Source organism: Anolis sagrei, chromosome 2 (genome assembly GCF_037176765.1).
Source record: "Anolis sagrei isolate rAnoSag1 chromosome 2, rAnoSag1.mat, whole genome shotgun sequence".
Lineage (NCBI taxonomy): Eukaryota > Metazoa > Chordata > Lepidosauria > Squamata > Dactyloidae > Anolis > Anolis sagrei.
This window is the reverse complement of record NC_090022.1, coordinates 61,387,573-61,396,528: the sequence shown is the minus strand read 5'-3', so window position 1 is coordinate 61,396,528 and position 8,956 is coordinate 61,387,573. Positions and strand designations below refer to the sequence as shown.

The 8,956-nt window shown below is 39.5% G+C and overlaps 1 long non-coding RNA gene across 1 annotated transcript; it reads right to left on the bottom strand.

Moving 5' to 3' along the window:
• Positions 1-1,577: 1,577 nt before the first annotated feature.
• LOC132766690 (uncharacterized) lies at positions 1,578-8,727 on the bottom strand. Its single transcript, XR_009630546.2, has 3 exons — positions 8,667-8,727; positions 3,116-3,207; positions 1,578-1,690 (listed from the first exon to the last, which is right to left on the bottom strand). It is a non-coding gene; the product is annotated as an uncharacterized lncRNA (long non-coding RNA).
• Positions 8,728-8,956: the final 229 nt, after the last annotated feature.

Here is an 8,956-nt window from a genome sequence, read left to right as displayed (position 1 = left end):
CACACATACCTGGCAATAATAACAATCACACTTTGAGGCTCTTTAATGTAGCAGTTAGTTGCAAAATCATACATCCACAGTCAGAGAAAATATTTTCTTCCTTGTGATAACAGGAATGATATAGCTGTCTAATGAGCTAAGAATTGCTTATACTATGCTTTCAAGTACAACAAAGAGAAACTGAGATTTGACAAGACTTTTCCCCCAGTGTTTTTCTAGCACTGGCTGACCCACTTTATTTTGAAAAGAGTGGGCAGTCTTCAAGAACTAGCACCTAGCCAAAGAATTTGGAAAGAGCTGTTGAAATGTTTAATTTGGCACAGCTTGTTAAATAATAATTACCAACAAACTAAAATAGCTGAAAAAATAAGAAAGCCAAACATTACATAGAAGGAAAACATTACTGTTTACTGAACCATTCACAGTGGTATTTGTCAGAGTTATGGATGAGAAATCTGGATGATACGCAATGAAATTAATATTTGATTGCCAAGGAAAGCTTTGAATGCTTTATCTTTCTGTGCTGTGAGCACTTAATCTTAAAGGAGTCAAAAGAACACACATAAATCCAATAGCTAGAGGTCCCGAATAAGTTACTGAATGGTAAGTCACTACTTAAGTAAATCCTACTGATTTAATAAGTCTAGTCTAATTGAATTGCTTCTAAGCTATGTAACTAAGGTAATTCCATAACTGATTAACTGATCTAGAATCACGACCAAGATTTTTTGAAAAAGTAATAATAATAATAATAATAATAATAATAATAATAACTTTATTTATAGACCATCCTTTCTCCCTAAAGGGACTCAGGGCAGTTTACACACACAAAAAGGCAAGCATTCAATACCTCAGGTGAGTACAAACATCAAAATAATACACAGTAAAGCAACAGTAATTCATTTGTGGATAAAATTTGACTATTAAATAAATGAGAAACACAAACACATTCACATCAAGAATTACTATGAATTTGTGATCCAGTAAGCAATATTGGCCACATCATGAGAAGACAGGAAAGCCCAAGCCTCCTGCAATGTTGTAACATCTTAATTATTGCTTCAATGCGATCTCAAAGCCATCTATATATGGGCCTTCCAGGAGATATTTTCCGTAAAAATAAATGCCCAAGTATTTAAATTGATGGCATTGTTCAATCTGATGACCACTGAAAATGTCCTTTCCCAAACACTATCACTTTTATTTTCATGTACAGTAGAGTCTCACTTATCCAACCTTCTCTCATCCAACTTTTTCTGTTGATTTGTTGTAAAACATGATTCCAGGCCAAATTCACTGCCCAGACTCTTTAAGGTGCTGTTGTCTGAAAATGGAATGGCTACTTTTCTTTAATTACTGGAGAATTTTAAAATATTCCCTAAGTCATGTTCTGAACAGCTGTCAAGCAGCATAGTTTGGAGGCCAAGATAGCAAAGGTTATATTCAAAAGAGAAGCTTTGTGAACACATTTTGAAACATGGTGCACAACTGGGCAGACAGAGCATGAACAGCTCTAATTTCTCAAAATTGTATAGACTCTTTAAATTTGGCCATCAAAGGGCTATTTACCTGGAGGGCTCACATTTCTGGGAGTCTTTTACAGCCCTTCGTCTTCAAAAATATGCCTACAGCTACGATCGATGGCAGATATGTTCATGTTCCTCTGGTCCTCTGTGTATTTTGTGGAGCTCTAGAAATGGAAGAGTTGGCACATTATTTGATCACCTGATCACTATATTCTGAACCAAAAATCAAATTCCTGGCATCTACTCTGTTTTATATACATTCCAATAATGTTTCAGAAAACATATTTGATACTGATTCGATGAGAACTTGCAACTTTTTTCACTTCACCTTGACAACAATGCGAATTTGGGCAAGATTTATTGCTGATATTGTAGTTGATTTAACTGAGGATATTCTTATCTAATCTAATTTTATCTAATCTAATTCTAGTGTTCTCACTTATACTTAATATGTTTTAATTGTATTGTAATTGTATTCATTTTAATATGCAAGATCTATAGGCTATTTTTATGCAGTACGTTTACATTGTTGCACTTTTGTACTGTATTTATTTATTTTGTATGTGAATGATCTATGTTATAAGCATTAAGAAACTGTGAGTACACTTAGCATAGTTGTTTTTTCAGTTGAAGTGTACCAAACAAAATTGCCTATAGCGTACTCAGAAAGTATACCTTTGGTGGACTGTAACTGTCTGTATCAATACAATACTCTCCCTCGCCCCTGTGCTGGCCTTCGGATTTTCATCTCACTGTGGGGCTGGTGTATGAATTAGGAGAGATGACAAGCATAAGAAAATGATTTATTTTCTTTCTCTAATAAGAGTTATGGCCCAGGTTGCTACTCCTGTTACCAACTGTGCCAATAAGCCACCTTTTCGATCACAGACATCCAGTTATTTCATTATCTTCAACATCTAGCCCCTACAGAACAAAGCTGGATTCTAGAATAAGATTAGGTTTTCAGCAAAGACACAGATATTTGAGGTTATCAAATATTTGAAACCAAAACTCCCAACTTTTAGTATATTAAAAAGTCTTCATAACAGGCTAGCTCCTTGTCTTCCTTGCTGTCATATTTTAAAGACGGTGTTTTGACAATAGGGATGTAGATCAGGAATTTTGAAAACACTCTTTAAAAGGAATGGGTAGAGGGCATATTTCAACTTGATGTAGAACTAGCCTGAAATCAGTTTCGTTCATGATATATAAATGCAACAACAGAGCCACTGAGGGAATGGTGGGAAGGGCCACCTTTCTGTAGGCCCCTGGGGGGAAGAATATACAAGCACATTCTACCTGTTTTCTTACAACAAAATTGCAGAAAGCTGTGGACTCTGGAAAGAGCAGTGATACCAATGCTGGAACAGAGACTAGCCAGAAAGTAAGGGTCCAATATGCACAGCTGGAAGGAAAGGAACAACATTAAAGAGGGAGAGGAAATCAATGGCAGATGTTCAGAGTATAGCCATCCAAGTGTGCAGATAGGAAAGTGCTACTTCCTAAAAGTTACTAAATGTATTTTATAGGCCTGAATCCTAAAGTGTAACCCCATTGAATTAAAAATATTGACCCATGTGTTCACTCACCATACAACAAATGAGTCAATAAATGTATTCAAGTTTGGATTCGCCAATAAGATTCAGGCCAGGTTGTTTGCTGTGTCCGAGGATGTGCAACCCTGCTTTGAAAAAACAGTATTAAAACATTTTAATACATAATATGAAAGGATAGACAGGCCAAGAGAAAGCAAAATAAGAGTACCTGGGGTTACTAGACTGCTTTCTGTCTCAGATAACTACCATCTCCTGTCATCAGAAAAAACAAAGCCAAATGACTAACCTGAGGCTATTGTACTTTAGGTATATTATGAGACAGCCAGATCACCAGAAAAGATGATGATGCCCAGGGAAATGGAAGGCAGTAGGCAAAGGAGAGGTCATGTTACAGGTGGAGAAACTCAACCAAGGAAGCCATGGCTCTGAGTCTGCAAGACCTGAGCAAGAATGTTCATGACAGCTCTTGCTACCAATCTCACTTTATCTGAAGAAATAGGAGACTTTTTGTCATAAGAAAACTGGCAAAGAATTTCCAAAGTATAAAGTGATATAGGTAATCATTAGCTAATGTTATGTCAGAGCCCCCGGTGGCACAGTGGGTTAAACCTCTATGCTGGCAGGACTGAAGACCGACAGGTCACAGGTTCGAATCCAGGGAGAGGTGGATGACCTCCCTCTATCAGCTCCAGCTCCTCATGCGGGGACATGAGAGAAGCCTCCCACAAGGATGATAAAAACATCAAATCATCCAGGCGTCCCCTGGGCAACGTCCTTGCAGACGGCCAATTCTCTCACACCAGGAGTCACTCCTGACACGACAAAAAAAATGTCAAAGTCAGACAGGATTATTTTCAACTTTTACAACAGTATAATTGTAGTGCCACAAAATACGATGTACTGTAGTATAGTATACAGCACATAGTACAGTTGCAGTGCCACAAAAAATTGTATGCTTGGGAATAAGATACTGCTTGAAGTCATACCCTACTGAATTCAAAATCAGCTTTAAGTACACGCAGGTTTGACACATTTTGAGGATTTTCATAAAGAGTGTAGGAACACAATTTAACCATTACTGATTTTTTAAAAGTTGTTTTGAGTTCTAGAAGCTGTTAAAAATAGAGGGGCTTAGTATTCCCTGGGATTTGATGTTATGGTCCTAATGGATACCAAAACCTATGAATGTTCAAGTTTCATCATATACAATAGCATAGAAGAATTATATAAAATAGCAAAATTAAGATTTGCTCTTTGGAGCTTTGGGGTGGAGTCATATTTTCAAGATATGAATAGTTGATAAAGAATCAATGTAAGTGCAAGGTAGACTGCCCATTCAGGAAGAATTGTGGGAGAATGGCCTTGAATTAGCATTGCTTGACCTCATGGATTTTATCAGGTTTCTGGTTGGTTGGGATCACCCATGCGATCAGTCAAAGAAGTCCTCGTCCCCATCTGGCCAGCCTTCCTCTATCTTCCATGATGTCAGCACATAACAAAATCTGTCGGGCTGCTTACTGTCATCACACTCACCGTCATTGCACCCAGCTTTCCAGACTTATAGTTGATCAGATTACAGAGCATGGGTACTTGTTAATCTTAAAAGCACAGAAGCTGTCAAGAGGAACATCATATCCTTTCCTCCTTAGCTGTCAGAACAAGGTGAACCTAAACCCAGTCCCAGTAATGCTATTAATGTTGCACCCTTAAAGCTACACACACACACACACACACAATCAATTTGGGATGTGAGCAAATCTTTTTGTTTTTGGTTTGGAACCTTAAGTGTATAACATATAGTTCAGGCCTGATTCCACTAACATAATTTGTGCCGTATGGTAAATACACCTGTTGATAAACTATAGTGTCATTAGGAAAATAGTGAGATCCCAGTGCAGAGAAAGGTTATGAAAACTAGGACAGATCCAGCCAAGCAAAATCAGAGTTTGGTCAAGATGGGTTAATGTTATTACTTAGGAAGTCATTTCGGAACCATTGGCAATAATCTTTGAGAGTTCTTGGAGAACGGGAGAAGTTCCAGCAGATTGGAGGAGGGCCAATGTGGTCCCAATCTTCAAGAAGGGAAAAAAGGATGACCCAAACAACTACCGTCCGGTCAGCCTCACGTCGATACCAGGCAAGATTCTGGAAAAGATTGTTAAGGAAGCGGTCTGCAAACACTTAGAAACAAATGCAGTCATCGCTAATAGTCAACATGGATTTATCAAAAACAAGTCATGCCAGACTAATCTGATCTCTTTTTTCGATAGAGTTACAAGCTGGATAGATGCAGGGAATGCCATGGATGTGGCATACCTGGATTTCAGTAAGGCCTTCGACAAGGTCCCCCATGACTTTCTGGCAAACAAACTAGTCCAATGTGGGCTAGGCAAAACTACGGTGAGGTGGATCTGTAATTGGTTAAATGGACGAACCCAGAGGGTGCTCACCAATGCTTCCTCTTCATCTTGGAAAGAAGTGACGAGCGGAGTGCCGCAGGGTTCCGTCCTGGGCCCGGTCCTGTTCAACATCTTTATTAATTACTTAGATGAAGGGTTAGAAGGCAGGATCATCAAGTTTGCAGACGACACCAAATTGGGAGGGATAGCCAATACTCCAGAGGACAGGAGCAGGACTCAAAACGATCTTGACAGATTAGAGAGATGGGCTAAAACTAACAAAATGAAGTTCAACAGTGACAAATGCAAGATACTCCACTTTGGCAAACAAAATGCAAAGATACAAAATGGGGGACGCGTGGCCCGAGAGCAGTTTGTGTGAAAAAGATCTTGGAGTCCTCGTGGACAACAAGTTAAACATGAGCCAACAATGTGATGTGGCGGCAAAAAAAGCCAATGGGATTTTGGCCTGCATCAATAGGAGCATAGTGTCTAGATCTAGGGAGGTAATGCTACCCCTCTATTCCGCTTTGGTTAGACCACACCTGGAATATTGTGTCCAATTCTGGGCACCACAATTCAAGAGAGATATTGACAAGCTGGAATGTGTCCAGAGAAGGGCGACTAAAATGATCAAGGGTCTGGAGAACAAGCCCTATGAGGAGCGGCTTAAGGAGCTGGGCATGCTTAGCCTGAAGAAGAGAAGGCTGAGAGGGGATATGATAGCTGTAAAGACGTATCAATGCCACCAATAAAAAGTAAAGTCGTTAATCCCACCAAATGGGATTACCAAAAATGTAAGAAAGTTCCTAGATTGCTATTAAATTAAACTGCCACCAATATGTTTAGAGACGCTGGTCTTAAAGTCTCTGTTTATCCCTATTTGCGTTGTGAGGTAACTTTAGTAGAGTGGAATGCACCGAACGTAAAATCAATGGAGGAGGCAGGTTTAAAATACAAAGAGAACAAGTTTATTGTTAAACAAAGCGTAATTGTTGCAATATTGAGATGTTGAGCTTGGCATATGCTTGATGGTTACAATATGGCTTGGTTGAGATACATTCAGGCTTTAGATGTTACAATCTTATAAACTCCTTCTACAGTGAAGTGCTTTATTATTTCAGTGTTCCTTGTTGTGAATATTCTCACTGTTTGTCCTATACCGGATCAAACCACTGATCTCCAGTCTTCCACTACTGGCGATCCTAAAACCCCCTCTGTTAGATTCTTTTTAACTCAAGCAATCTAACGAGGTTTCACCTTCAGCTCCCTTGCTGAAGAAATATTCACAAATACTAAGAACTAACTGAATTTACACTGCTTCACACCACAGAGCCCTAACTGACTCTGCCCTCTTCTCAGGGTCTCTTCCTCCTGACTAAACTACTTTTCCAGAGTCCTATCTGACTCTGCTCCTCCTCTCAGGGTCTCATCCTCCTGACTAAACTACTTTTCCAGAGTCCTTTCTGACTCTGCTCCTCCTCTCAGGGTCTCATCCTCCTGACTGAAAATTAACTGTCACTTTCAAACCTTTTTCTCCTTAAGCTCCGCCCACCTCCTCTTCTGCCTTGTCACCATGGCAACCTATCTCTCACAGCTAGGCCATGGCAACCAATGTAAAACATAAATACAGTTTAAACACAGTATAATAAACACTTTATAATAAACACATCTCTACAATAGCCATGTATCAATATGTGAGAGGAAGCCACAGGGAGGAGGGAGCAAGCTTCTTTTCTGCTTCCTTGGAGACTAGGATGCGGAACAATGGCTTCAAACTACAAGAGAGGAGATTCCATCTGAACACGAGGAAGAATTTCCTGACTGTGAGAGCTGTTCAGCAGTTGAACTCTCTGCCCCGGAGTGTGGTGGAGGTTCCTTCTTTGGAAGCTTTTAAGCAGAGGCTGGATGGCCATCTGTCAGGGGTGATTTAAATGCAATATTCCTGCTTCTTGGCAGAATGAGGTTGCACTGGATGGCCCATGAGGTCTCTTCCAACTCTTTGATTCTATGATTCTATGATTAGGAACAGACAATTTAGAGAGACTGCAGCTCTTTGCTTTTGCCTGAGCCAAGAAGGAAGGTGACGCTCCTTCCCTCCTCCTTCAATCCCTTGCTCAGGTAATTGACCTTGAAACCACTTTTGCACTTTGAACTTCGTAGGTTCTGGCAATGGATGTAAGCTGGGAACAAAGGGAGGAAGTGGGAAGAAGAGGGACATTAGAAACTGGCTGAAAAAGTGACATGCCAGAGGATAAATTGGGACTGTCTCTCACAAGTCAAGACAGTGCGATGAGCAAACACTAATACAGAATTCTTTAAAAGCCTTTCAGGATGAGGACCAAGCTGAAATATTCAGACTCGATTATTTTGAACAGAAAAAAACTTTTTGTATGGCTTTCATGTCCATGCTATAGTCTGGAGCTTATTTTAGGGTTCAGCCTGTCAGATAATTCCATTAAAAGTTCACTCTGAGGCCTAAAGCAGACTTCCTATAGCACTGACATAAAAAGTAACTGGAAGCTACTGGATTTTCACATTAAACCATGTGAAAAGGTTAAGGCAGCATACTCCACTTACAGATTTCACACTTTCTAGGCTGCATTGTAAGTGAGAACACTTAATGTATCATACAGCATAATGTAACAACATGAATAAGAACATGAATATTTAGGCTGTAGTTTAGAAGAAGGAAGGGAGGGAGGCTGCCTACAATTACCAAAAAATAAACAGAAAAGGCACAAGAAATATCTTAATTAATGAACATTTAACAGGCACCAAATAGTGTTTATTATATATTTTCAAGGGCAATTTGCTAAATAATGAACCAACATGTTCCATAACTGTCAGTGGTCAGGCTGTGATGGCCAATCTTTGGTCAGAAAACTAGTTGCAATGGGCCTACAATATGCAGAAAAAAGAGGTATATGTACCAGACACAAGAGTCAGTTCAGATTCAACTCTGACAGTTCAGACAACCATTAGATTTAGAAAGCTATGGAGATCATCTCAAGACTGAATCCAAAGTCAAATTCAGAAGCTCAGTCAGATATCTGTTTCCCAATGTGCAGATGAACAGAACATCTTAAAGGGATGAAATATGTCCACTTTTAGGGGGGGGGGGGGATGAAATAGAATTTTGGGCACTAACTTCCTTTAAGTTGAAAATATGGTTGCTCACTTACCAAACCAAGTAATGTTTGATTCTTGCAGCTATTTGTCTTAGCTGTGGTTTCTCTTCTAGCTTCCGTTTTCTAACTGGAAAAAGATCAGTGATGATCTCTAGTTTCCTGCCACTTTAAGCTTGTGATACAGGTGTAGCATTTTGTTTCTTAAGAGTTCAGCTCAGTTTAAGAAACACCCACGGAAAGCATGCAAGCAACAACAGCTTCAGAACAGTTGCACACCCACTCTCCTTCTCATATCTCAGCAACTGGGCCAAACCACCTTGGTTAGATCAAGAAAAGAAACTGAT